General features: G+C 44.8%; 1 pseudogene; it reads right to left on the minus strand.

Annotated features, from left to right (window-relative positions):
* Positions 1 to 8,334: 8,334 nt before the first annotated feature.
* LOC136638439 (5S ribosomal RNA) lies at positions 8,335 to 8,449 on the minus strand (annotated as a pseudogene).
* Positions 8,450 to 10,492: the final 2,043 nt, after the last annotated feature.

The raw sequence follows: 10,492 nt of genomic DNA on the forward strand, positions 1-10,492 counted from the left end.
ACTCTCCTGCCATAGTTCAACACTCACAACAATGGCCAAGGTTAACTTTTGCACAGGGATGGCCAAGGCCGGCTCTTGGAAACACATGTACCTGGTAGGAAGGAGGGCATGGCAGAGGCAAGGCGCCAGCTTCTCCTATATAATTCAGAACAAAAGCTGTGCAATCTCGAAAAAGATTCCAAAAAGACTTTTTTGAAAAGGGAATGGAAGAATCATTCCAGACAATCTCCCTTCTCCCTTCCTGCACAGAAAGCTCTTCTTATCAGAAGCAAAACAAATAAGAAATAGGGCCTTATCAGTGTTGGCTCCTCATTTGTGAAATTTCCTTCTCTTGGAATTAAGAACAGCTCCCTCTTTGAAGACCTTTTGGCAGGGCCTCAAGATCTTTTTTTATTCAAGAAGGCTTTTAACTGTTGACATGATGGGCTGGCACTTTTTATGATTGTAATTTTAATAGTTTGGTGCTATCCATTGGGGTCTGATCTCTCTTATCATTTTTATCATTTTATGTTTTAGTATTGTTTTAATCTTTTGTTTTGTATTGTGTTTTATGTTGCATCCAGTGGGGAGGATGATAAGGAGGCTTGCCAGAGGTAAGTAAAGATATTATCTACTTACCTCTGTGTAGGCCTCCTGGTGGCCTTTGGGTCTCCTCGAACCTACACCACCTATATATCTGGCGTAAGTCTGAGGAGAGAATAGGGACAGGACAGGTTCGAAATGAGGACAGAATCCTGGTGCCGCTGAGATCCACCCTCTCCCTTCCCGTCCTTCCCCTCCGTGCTCTGAAACTCCCTTTGGCCTCTCCATCCTTGCTCCCAACATGCCCCCACTGCCAACTTACCTAGAATGGTGGAGCTCCCAGGAGCTGTTGCTGCATGCACCGCACCTTTAATCATTTGCCGCAGCGGCCCAGAAGCGTGCAACAATGATTTACCTTTCACACTGCAAGTTCTGGCAGTGTAAGGCCTAGCTAGGTTAGGGCCATTAATCTACATCTTGTGACATCGCAAGGTACCACCTCACCTATTTTGGGATGCATCTGAACTCGAAACCAGTGCATCTGGCCTGAGATGAATCCGATCTGTCAACCTGGCATTTCAATCCACTTGCCGCCCAATTGTACGCCTGTACTTTGGTATGTGTACACTCACTGAAATAGACACACCATGTCCATGAAATGGAAAACGCTATATAAAAACTCAAGTTCTATATGGAAATAGGAAGAATAATACAGTTGGGTTGATTTGTAATCCTGTTAGGAGGAGCAGATGCTGAAATCAATCCAGCTTCCACAGTTCACAGCTTGCCAACACTTGTCTCCTTTTCTCCCTTTCAGAATAGCCATTTTAGGCATTTTAACACTTTTCACTGAGCTCTTCAGTTCCATCCTGTACAATTGGCCACTTGCTGCTAGTGTCAGAGCCTTCTGGAGCAGTTGTCCCACCTCCCATCAGTCCCTTTTTGAGGATGATGAATGTGAAGAGAGCTGTCTGTTTAAGAGTTCTTGAAGCATGGGAAGATTTTCTGAAAGCTGCAAAACTAAGAAGCTGCACTTCTAAGCTTGTTGTCAACTGATCTCATGTTTGCAAGCAGTGACTTGGATTATAGCCTGTAATCACAATGTTGTTAGTAGGAACTCTATATGAAACCCATGGTCAAGTTCTCGGCCCTTGTCAGTTTGCCTCTTGTTTACTCTAGTCTAGAAGTTGGTCCCCGACCAGAATTGCTATTTAAAATGAATCCAGTGTAGCAAAATCTGGTTGTGGTGGCAATAAATTCAGAATAAAGGAGTGGGCCCAAGATGTAAATCTCAACATTTTGATAGAGGCCGATCTCCATCTCTGGTTTATAAATCAGAATGAATTCCTATGGCATACTGTATGTTGGGGTCATCTATGATCAGGTCTCTGTGATCACGTCTTGCATTGTTTCAACTGCATTGGTTACCTGATTGTTTTCAGGCACTATTCAAGGTGTGCGTTATTAACATTAAAGTCCTTTATAGCTTAGGGTCAGGATATCTGAAGAACCATATTCCTCCATATGAATCTACCCATTCATTATGATCCAGGAGGGAGGTTTCCTTATGTGTCCCACAACCTTCTGGAGCTAGGCTGGAAACGACAAATGAACGGGCCTTTTTGATGGCAGCCCCCACCCTACAAAGTCTAAAGATGTGGCTCTTTCAGTAGCCATTTCCTGGAATCTCTTGATTCAGTTGCCATCTTTGTTTTGATTCTGTTTGCTTACTTTATTTCAGAGTTAGACCCTTAGTAGACAAAAGGTTGTGCTTCAGACACATTGTAATCAAGCATTGAAAGCTATTATGTTTCTTAAGAATGAAATACAGATGTATTTTGAGACACCTTTTCTAGATTTCTGTAATCATTCCCCCAAATTCAACTGCTTTATTTACAACATAATTGAAGGGAGGGAAATTGAATAGCTCTTTTCCGCAAAGTAAGACAAGTTTATAGTTTTCCATGAACATCTAAATTGCAGCTTTATGTACATTCTGCATACTAATTTCTTCTTTAACGTTCACATTTACATGCAATACTATACAACACTCAGTGGTTGCTGTTGCCACTGTTGGTGTCATGTTTTTGCCGGTCAAAGAATAGCCCATCCAATGGGCAAACCTGTGTCACAAACATTCCTACAGTCAAGTCAATGATGGGGGAATCAAGCAACAGGCTGTATAATTACCACTGTGTGATTTGAACATATGTAGTTTCATTTATTTATTTTAAAACACTGACACCCCCTCTCCCAACCACAAGGAATTCCTGAGGCAATCCACACATAACCAATGCAAAATTAAGCAATGAAAACAGTCTAGGGACTTTACAACAGCTCAGGCAAAGGCTTCCAATCTAATCTTAACATCTGTATGTTTTCTCTTTGTCTGTTGTTTTGAGGGATGGGCTGCTCACTCAGATTCTCAGGACCTGGTAGTTTCTGTCCTCAGGTCAGCCTTCAATGGTGCTAGGTATGCCTGCAAACAACATCCACTGATTTAAGAATGGTTCATAGGGACTGGCTAGTGTAATGGAAGATCAGAAGATCATCAGGTGGATGATGTGGTGTTGACAGTGATCCCATGTTTTGACTGCTGTTTGATAGCTCTGGGAAGGGCAGGGTTGGCTCCACAGCTGTAATCAATCAAGGCCAATGGAGACCTGGATGGACACCTGAGCTTCATTTGACCTTGATGGGGCTTTGAATGAGCTAAGGAGGTAGCTCACAGCTGAGCTGCATTTGCACTTAATGGGACACAAAGGATAAATTAGGGCTCTGCTCACTAAGACTGAACCACCAAGGCAAGTACCCAAAGGGAGCTGAACTAGACCATTACAGATTATTTATACAATGGCACATTCACTGTGCCATAGTCTGGACTGTACTTAATGAATCCAAAGGATTAAACTTGGGACCTGCTCAGTGGGCTGAGAGGAACACTTGGCCCAAGGTCACACCAGGAAGCATCCTGTCTAGATAGGAATTTGAAATTCTGAGTACTGGTGAGAAGTTTCTATGCCTCTTTGACCCCATTCTGGAACTCTCACCTGCCATCTGGACTCCAGAACCACAGGAAACATCACTAGCAATATGGCAGAGGAAGCTCTACCCAGTGAAGGACTTTAAAATCCACATTATTACTATTATTTTAAAGTGTGCATAAAATGTATTTTAAATAGATTATAAGCCGCCTCTGAAATGTCAGTTAGTAGGTGGGATCCAGAGATTTCAAATAGAAATACTCTCTGCTCCATGCCCACCACCCTATTATTCACTACACCACACTGGTTGGCCCCTTTTGGTGGCAGCTGGCACTTATCATGTGGACTGTCACTTCACAGCCTTTTCACTTAAAACCATAAAAACCACCTTCCCCAATAAGAGACACTGTACTCTATTGTCTGAGCAGACACTGTTTTAATTTATTGGGGTTGGTTATTTGATTGCTCCATTTTCAGTCCAACAGAAAGGCAGTGTTATATTTTAAATAAATAGCACAGTTGAAATCTGTACCCTTTGACCCTAAATGTGTAGCTTATGCTTTGCTTTTGCCAGGAAGGGCTTTTTCTACACCCCTCATCTATTTAAAATATCCACTTTTTCCTCCAGTCTCGGAAACGGAGATACAATCTGGTCACAGTGACTGTAGCAGACCAGCAGAGAATTTCTAATTTTCCCCCCACTGTTCTTGCCTCATCAAATCTCTCTCAGCCTTCTGCTCCCTCTCGTCCTACAGTGTGTCTTGCAAAGGCGTCATTAGGAGAGAACTGCTTTTGATCTCTTGGATCAGACTTAATTTTCCTTTTCTGCAGTGAAACAGACAGACATGACTTCATGCCTCAAGAAAGAAAGTGCTGTGCTGACATTTAAATTTTGCCTTGACACAGTCCTGAGTTACCCTTCTATACTGTAAGGGTGATGTCACTATTTATTTAAAAATGGCATTGGGAAACCTTTTTTCTTCTTCTTTTTTTTTTAGGTAATTGGATGGCATAATCAAATCAATTCCTGTGTACCATGAGTTCTCAGCAAGGGATTCAGATTACAAGTCACTTAGAGCCCAATCTTGTCCTTATCACACAATGTCAGTGCTCCTTTTGAGCTGCCGTAAAGCAGTCAGCACCAGTCACAAAAGGCGGTCCAGCAGTGTACTACTCAGCCTTCCTGCCCATATTGTCAAATCTCCTGCTGCTCGCTGGAGCAAGTATATCAGCTGGAGAGGCAGGTGGGGGAGGGCAGGAGAGGAGGGGTGGAACTGTGTGGGGAGAGGGGCCGGCAATAGGCAGATTGGGTCCAGGAAGAGGGCAGGTTCAGCAACAGTGGTGGCCACCAAATCCGAACTCCCTTCCCAGACCTGATCCCATGGTGCAGGTCCATGCAGACCTATGCCAACTATTTAGTTAGCGCAGGTCAGTGCAGACACCCACTACATGCACCGCAAAGACGTATCCCAGAGTAAGGCAACAATTGTTCCCTTACTCAGAAAAGATCACAACTGATGCAGTAGTAGCCATTTTGACTCCACTGCATCAGCAGGAGGAGAATGGACAGGATCAGACTCTTAATTCTGGAAAACATGTGGATGTTAGTGGGTTAAAACTTATTACTAACAAGGATGAGGAAGATTAAGTTATGATGAGGCTTAGGAACCCATCTCACATTGGAGCAGGTTAAGGTACCAGCAGAGGCAAGTCATGGTTGATTCAGGGAGATCAGGGTGGGGAGCAGGGAGTCCAAGGGGCTGTTTGGGGGCAGAAGGATGTGGATCTTGACAGAAGCAATGCACACCAGTTCCTGTACACCTCCCTTGCCTCTTCTCAGAGTTATGCCAGCAAAATAGCAGGTGTAGACCTAAGTAAAAAATATTTTTATAAGCAATGTAAGTAAGAAAATTTTTACTTACCACTCCCAGGCTGGCTGTTTGCTCCTCCACCGCCATCATAGCATGCAGCACAAAATCCATCAGCATGGCTGCATAGTGTAAAGTGGTGGGGGATAGAATTGGGCTGTTAGTAATTAACTGTCTATGTTACTTTGTTTTACTTTGTTTTAGGAACACCATTATCTATGTATTGCTTTTAATTGCCAGACAATTTGTATTCCTGATAAAATACATGAATGTTAGTTGACAAGAAGACATTGTGTGATAAGAACAGAGCAAACTGAGTGAAATGCAGGACACACATACACACACACAATACCCAACAACTTGCAGCTATCAGCCAATACTATTTTTGCCCAAATATGCTGAGAGACTCTTTAATGCACAGTGAATAATATGGGTCATGACCTTTGCCAGCAAGTAGAAGAAACCATCAGAGAACATTTTGCTTGCAACACATTCACACTGCACAAACATTTAGAATTTCTTTCTCTTGTGCAACTAATCATGGAATGGATGGGGGCCCTATGGCGCATTAACGAGGAAAAACAACAAGGGGTGGAAAGAAACTGGCAGGTTTCCTAAACCCTGGAGGCAGCATGAACTGCTGAATAAATTTCCTTATTTCATGCCAAATTAATCTTCTTTCTCACCTTAGGAGATCTTGGAGGAAAGATGAGTCTGTGACCCTAAATGACTGACTGTGGATATTGAAGGAAGTATAATCTCTAAGGCATTTGTGTTCAACTGGTGTGCTGAAATTGCTGTGCTCGGACCTCAAACGTGCTGTGCAAGTGACAACACCACAATTGTCCTTTTGGCTGCAATCCTAACCTCCCTTTCCTGGGAGTAAGTTCCATTGAACACAATAGGACTTACTTCTGAGTAGACCTGGCGAGGAAAAATCCATTACGGGTTACAAGCCATGATGTGTATGTGCAACCTCCTGATTTTAGAAATGGGCTATGTCAGATGCAAGGGAGGGCACCAGGATGCAGGTCTCTTGTTATCAGGTGTGCTCCCTGGGGCATTTGGTGGGGCCGCTGTGAAATACAGGAAGCTGGACTAGATGGGCCTATGGCCTGATCCAGTGGGGCTGTTCTTATGTTCTTATGTTGTTACTTTTTTTTCTTTTCTTTTTTTAAAAGGCTCTTTTAAAAGGAGAGAGAGAAATGGTAAAAAGTTAAAATAGTTCAAGGTGAAGACGGTAAAATAGAAGATTTCTTAATTTTGATGGAAAATCAAATAAAGAAAGCACATTTGTTTTTGTTTTTCGTGCAAATGTTTATGTGTGTATGTACACACACACACACACACACACACAGAGTTTTAGAGCCCAATCCTACGCATGTCTACTCAGAAGCAAGCCCCATTAGAGTCAATGAAAGTGTGGATAGGATTGGGCTGTCAATCATCCAACCGTCAGATATCCAACATTCCTCTTTATCCAACCTGCTACAGATTGCAGAAGCTCTTTCTTTTAGCCCTCTAGTGGTTAAAGTGAGACTCCTAGAGAGGCAGGGAATGGAGGATGGGGGATTTCATTACTGGAAGCACTTTCCTGTCCTGCTTTTTTTCTGCTAAACTGAGCTTTTGGATTTCCTTTGGGAGAAGTTAGAGCCTGGTGGTATTTGGGACCAGTGCCTTGAAGGTGCTTCTGGGTGGAAAGATGTGGATTGAGGGAGAGAAACAGAACATTGCTTTTGGAGGAGTTGGCAAATTGCAATCTGTCCGTCCCCGTCCCCCCCACAGTGTGAGGGGGTCCCCTAGAAGTTGGAGTGTTTGAATCTATTCCCTGTTTGGGCCTTGCTGTGAGCATAAGCAGAGTGCTTAGCTAAAGTAAGCCTTATACTTAGCTGCCTGGTCCAGCTAGATATTTAGAAAATACCCTTTGTGTCTGTGTAAAAGGGGAAAGGGTGTTGCTGACCAAGCCTGACCGCAGAAGTTGTTTTGCAGAGCTAAAGACTCAATAACAGGAAACTGCTAGCTTGACCGCAACTGGGCAGAAGGTTGGAGGAGACCAGGGACTTTTTGCAAGCGTGCTATTAGCCAATGCAGGGAGGAGGAGATGGGAGTTTTGCAGCTTAGAAAGATTTCACATCTTTTAAAATGCCATATAAGGAAAAGCATGCAGTGCAGAAATTGAGTAGTGGGAGATGTAGGCAGGGGCAGAGCTTCACATGATATGCTGTTTGCCAATCAAGAATGTAACCAACACTTTGCAATGAGGATTTGTTCTGTATATCAACCCAAAGCCCCGAGAAATTGGGGTCACAGATTTTTGGAAGCTATTCCTCTGTGACCTGCAGCTGGCTGAAAATAAACGCTTGTTTTCCTTGACCTCTTGGTGTCCGCCTGCTTCCTTGCCTCGACCTGCAACACCAGAACCTCATTTCTGCAATACTCATTTTTGGTAATCCGATGACCTATCGGTCCTGTTTAGGTTTGATAAATAGGACTCTAGTGCGCAGGGATGGACAGGAGTCAGCGTGAGAGACTTGAGTCTAATCCCGCCCCCCCATGCCTTTTGACTTGACTTGTGCACAAGTCATAGCAAGAGCCCACAAGTGACTCACCCCTGGAACTTCCCGAGTCATTTTGACTTGAGCCAGAGTGTCTTTTGAACCAAGCCGCTGTGCAGGTCAGGTGCAACTCCACAGAAAAATCAACCACCATTCCATTTATGTAAACGAAAGCTGTGCCATTGCAGCAGTGCAGTTAGTGCAGAAAAAACAATTCCATACAAACCCCAGCAACGAAACCCCCCCCTTCACATCACAACTCCTGAAGGAGCACCAGCTAGGCACACCAGGACGTGGACCAAAAGAGACTGGGCAAGGCAGGAGGGGGCGGGATGGACAGCACGAGAGGACAGAAGTGGCAAACGGGAGGGTTGGCAACCTTCAGTCTCGAAAGACTATGGTATAAGCCTACAGCACCCAGTATTCCCAGGCGGTCTCCCATCCAAGTACTAACCAGGCCTGACCCTGCTTAGCTTCCAAGATCAGATGAGATTGGGCATGTGCAGGGAGGGTCGCACACAGCAGCTAGAAGGCATTTATCAGTATGACCCAATCCTTTGCGGCTCTACTCAGAAGTAGTCCCATTGCAGCTCAAGTAGTAGTCCCAGTAGTCTCAAGAAGTAGTCCCATTGTCATTCAGTGAGCCTACGGGAGCCATGAGTTTCTCTTTGATTGCTAGAAACTGCCTTCACCCCCTCTCAGCTTCCCCACCTCCTCCTTTTCCACCTCCACAGGCTTCTCCCACCACTCCTAAGGCAAGAATCCCAGCCCCATCCCTAGGGCTCCTCCTTCCACCCATCCTTTATCCAACGATCATCGGTTCCTTTGGAGAGGGACAAGACAGCCTGCTCCCATCTCCCTCCCCAACAGCCTCCTGCTCAAAGCAAAACCAAAACATTAATCCAGCGGTTCTCAAACTCTCAGGGAGCTTGAGAACCGCTGTAAGTGTGCATGGGAGTGGGGAAGGCAGCGGGGGCGGAGGGAAGACAGTGACACAGTTCCCAGGATCACATTGCTAAGGGGGGATCAGGGACTGGCTTGTACTTACCAGTCCCCGCTGCAGCCTCCCGGGGATGTGGGGAACCCTGCATGACCCTCCACGGGGCTCCCCGAGCATCAAAAAGTGAAAGCGGAGCGATCACACTCTGCTTCCGGTCTACAATTGCAAACCAGAAGTGGGGTGTGATCACTTCACCTTCACTTTCTACAGCATGGGGAACCCTGTTGAGGGTCGCACAGGGCTCCCTGCACCCTCGTGAGGCTGCGGCAGGGACTGGTAAGTACATGGCAGTCCCAGCACTCCCCTTAGCGAAGTGATTCTGGGGATCACGTCGCTGCCTTCCCCCCACCCACGTTCCTTAAGAGGGCAGAGTCCAGGGCCCTCAAGCTAGAGCATCGTGACGCCCCAGTTTGAGAAGCCCTGCATTAACCCTTCCCTGCCTCTTGACTGGAACTTCCCTGCTGCTCGCTCGGTCTGAATGATGGCCCCATTAGGTCCTTCATATGCCGAAAAGAGTAAGCAAGCACACCCAGACTCGCGGATTTGAGTTGTTCACATTAATGACTTATTTCCAAGTTAATGGCTTGAAACTTGAGTCAGTGCTGGAGTCATCAACACGGGTGACTTAAGTGTACACAAGTTAGCGAAACGCTTTTTTGGCAACTTGGATTCAAGTCACCTGACTCGAATTTCCATCCCTGCTAGCATGTGTGTGTGTGACCCCACAATTTAACAGCCCAATCCTAGCTACTCCGCCTCCACTGATGCATTCTGTAAGAAAACGAAGTTCCCTTACCTTGAGCTAAGTCTCCACTACCCAATGGGTCACCTTGGATTTACACCAACCATTTTTCTGGCGTAGGTCCAAGGACAGTAAAGGAGAGGTAAGGGAAGAGAGAATGGGATTAGGATTTGGTACAAGTCACTGCCACTGGAAACCAACCCTTCCCTCTCCCATTCTGCCTCCTGCCTTCCCCATCCCCACCCAGAAACTCCCCAGTTCCTCCTCCTTCCCACCCTGTTCTCCCCTTTACTCATTGCCTACCTCCTGCAACAGTTTACATGGCTCAACACAGGTCGCCCTCTATGGCAGTGTGCCAGGGCTGTCACCCTTGGCCAAAATGGCTGCTGATCTTGCACGGTTTACAGCATTGTAAAGTTATGCTGCCAAACATGCCTTTACAATGTCACAAATTGTACTTAGGTTTGGGCCCTTAAAATGTTGCTATCACCTAATTTTGTATTTATTTATTTCAATACCAGCTCTGACTGTTTGAAAACACTGAACTTCTCAGCAACCGAGGAGAAGAAAATAATAATAAATGGCATCTCTAATCAAAGATGGTAAATACTCTGATTACACCAAATTTATAAATGAAGCGTTATAGTTCAAATACTTTCAAAACAAGAAGCTTCATCTTTAATTAATTTTAAATGACAGGGACTCAAAACATTATGTGATGTTTTAACAGAATAAAAGGTAATTGAAACTGTAATCTTTATGCCTTGAAACAAATGGGTCAAAAAAATCAATTATCACAGTGAGAATAAAAGAATGTATAT

This window comes from Tiliqua scincoides, chromosome 1 (assembly GCF_035046505.1).
Source record: "Tiliqua scincoides isolate rTilSci1 chromosome 1, rTilSci1.hap2, whole genome shotgun sequence".
NCBI classification, from domain to species: Eukaryota; Metazoa; Chordata; class Lepidosauria; order Squamata; family Scincidae; genus Tiliqua; species Tiliqua scincoides.